Source organism: Lupinus angustifolius, chromosome LG06, assembly GCF_001865875.1.
Source record: "Lupinus angustifolius cultivar Tanjil chromosome LG06, LupAngTanjil_v1.0, whole genome shotgun sequence".
NCBI classification, from domain to species: domain Eukaryota; kingdom Viridiplantae; phylum Streptophyta; class Magnoliopsida; order Fabales; family Fabaceae; genus Lupinus; species Lupinus angustifolius.
The window spans coordinates 13374002-13376716 of NC_032014.1; the positions used below are offsets into that span (position 1 = coordinate 13374002).

The 2715-nt window shown below is 37.9% G+C and overlaps 1 long non-coding RNA gene across 2 annotated transcripts; it reads left to right on the forward strand.

Moving 5' to 3' along the window:
- LOC109350873 lies at nt 4-1512 on the forward strand. 2 transcript variants are annotated; one of them, XR_002108135.1, is made up of 3 exons: nt 4-38; nt 150-247; nt 1227-1512. It is a non-coding gene; the product is annotated as an uncharacterized LOC109350873 (long non-coding RNA). The 2 variants fall into 2 exon arrangements; XR_002108136.1 differs by having other exon boundaries at nt 7-41; nt 152-247.

Genomic DNA, 2715 nt, shown 5'->3' on the forward strand with positions numbered 1-2715 from the left:
GTGGGGAACACCGATTATCACGGTGGCTTGAAGAATTGGTGGTTATCTTCCTCCATTTTTACTTTCCTTTAACCATGAACCCATGCTCTTTTCTATGTCCTATTTATTTCTCACAGCTTTTCATTTTAACAAAGTCTCCTTTAAAGCAGAGGGAGGACACCAACAAGGTTGGCGTATGATGGCGTTAATTCCGCAATGAAAACGGTGTAACCATGACTCCATGGTTGGTTATTGGCAAAGGATTTTGGTAAAGAACCCTATCCCTCTTCTAATCTAACTTTACGTATTTGTCATAGTATGAAGTAATTGGCAATATGATGAGAAAAAACCAATTGGTATGAATGTTCATCCAGAAACAAATTTCATTGCTTTAAAGTAGTTATAGAGCATTAGTTACTTTTGTTATTGGTTAAATGACAATATATGTGTCTCTGCGAAATCAATTGAATGGGAATGGGATGTATGTAATTCTGTATGGCTAAGCAAAATTGTTTATAAATTTATCGTCTAAGTTCAAAACACAGATTGATCACCAAATAAAAAACACCTTCTTACGTGACAGTGTTCCTGTGTATAACCTTGCCTTTATCTCTATGTTCTTGATCAGCAACCTATCCCTTTCTCGTGTATGTGAGATATGCTTCTGGAATCGTCCTTGGTTATGTGTGTGAGGTCAGTGTATGAGGAATGATAGTTGTGTGTTTTTATCTTCTTCCTATGTGTGTGATAGAGAGCAGATACAAATTCTGTGTTGTGCCCTCTGATTTGTATGATATGTGTGGATATATGAATGTATATCACTCTCTTTTGGGTATTTGTTGTGTATGTGTATTCTGAATGCTCTGTAACTATGGTGTGCACCCTGTATGTGTAATCTCTCTTATTTTCTTGCAGCTGTCCCCCTTTTGTATGTGATATATGACCCTTTTATAGCTGGTTGTTGATGTGAAAAGCCTTCTGAGTTGTTCTTTTTAAGCTCAGTAACGTGTCATGCCCTTTCCTTTCTGATTTCAATACTTTAACTGCCCATGAATGCTGTCAATGATGGCTGATCTGTAACTATCAATGCCTTGAAACTTAGCTGTTTGAAAAACCAGGATGTGTAACTGAATGAATATGCCACATTTTGGCATTCCCTTTGATATTCACGGCTGTTTCAATATTACTGCATCTATGCCCCAATATGTAATTGTCTAAAAAACTTACCCTTTGATCTCTTTTTACAGGAATGACTATCAGAGACATCATCAACACTTTTTTAGGTGAAGATCATATTCAGTAAATCATCAGTCAACAAGCAGAATGTTACATAAGATGATAAGAGGGACAAATAATTAGGTTTATCACTGAAAACAAACTGAGTATATAGGCAAATAGGTTAGATTTGTTCAGTTACCTATATAGGTGAGATTTAAATCACATACATTGAACCGATTGGCAAGTAATAATCCTTTTGTACAATATACAAGCCACTGAGGCAGGCAGATAATGGTTAGGAACATCCAAGTACTATTCAATGTGAAACAAAATTGACACTCATAATAGACTTTTTACATAAACTCTAGCGTGGTCCCTTCCAGCACCAGTATTGACAAATGGATCATATTTTCTTGTAATTATCCATGACTTCAATCTAACAATGAATCCATGACCTCAATCTAACATCATCTTTGCAAGGACGTTATTGTCACAAAGGGATTTGACTTCTTGCCACTTCCTTAACAAGTACTATAACTATATTCCCGCTTTTTATAATTTTTGTTGTTTTTTTGTATTTTAACTTATGTGATAAATGGCCGTACAAAATTGAGTGTTCACAAATAGAGTCCCCATGGCTAAAAGCAAAATTTTCCCTTATGAAATTTTTATGAATAGACAACCAAACTTGTCTTATTTGAGAACTTGGGGTTCTTTGGCTTATTTCAAAATACTAGACACGAAGAGAGTTAAACTCACAATTAGATTCTATGAATATGTATTCATTGGGTATGCTGTTAAGAGCAAGGCATATAGGTTTTATGGCCTTAATGCAAAAGTGATCATTGAGTTTAATGATGCTGACTTTAATGAAAATAAATTCTCTTTAAATTGAGGAATAATGGGGGCACATCAACTAGTCACATGCTTGTGATTACAAATAATGGTAATAATGATTGGTTAGAAATAGAACCTAGAAGAAGTAAGAGAGCAATGACTGCTAGAGAGTATGAACCTGATTATATGGAAGACAACTGGATGGGCCCTTTCATCTGATACATCCTCCATGGCACAATACCTCCTTACCTGAAGGAAAAGCAACGGTTCCTCAGGTGTTCCTCTTGGTACACCCTGATCCGGGGAACACTGTATCGACGAGGATTCACCGCCCCCTTGCTCAAATGCCTTGGTCCGGATCGGGCGGACTACGTCCTCAGTGGGGGAAGTTGTGGGCATCATTTGGGCGCCGCCTCACTTGCTAAGAAGGTGTTACGTGTTGGGTACTACTGGCCCACAATTGAAAAAGGACGCAACATACCTCACTCGAAAATGCACTCGTTGCCAACTTTTCGCCGATTTCCACAAAGCCCCACCAGAAGAATTAACCACAACACAAGCGCCTTGGCCTTTCTGTAGGTGGGGTATGGACATTCTGGGACCTTTCCCTCAAGCAACGGGGCAGCTGAAATTTTTGATAGTCGCCATAGATTACTTCACCAAATGGATAGAAGCAGAAGC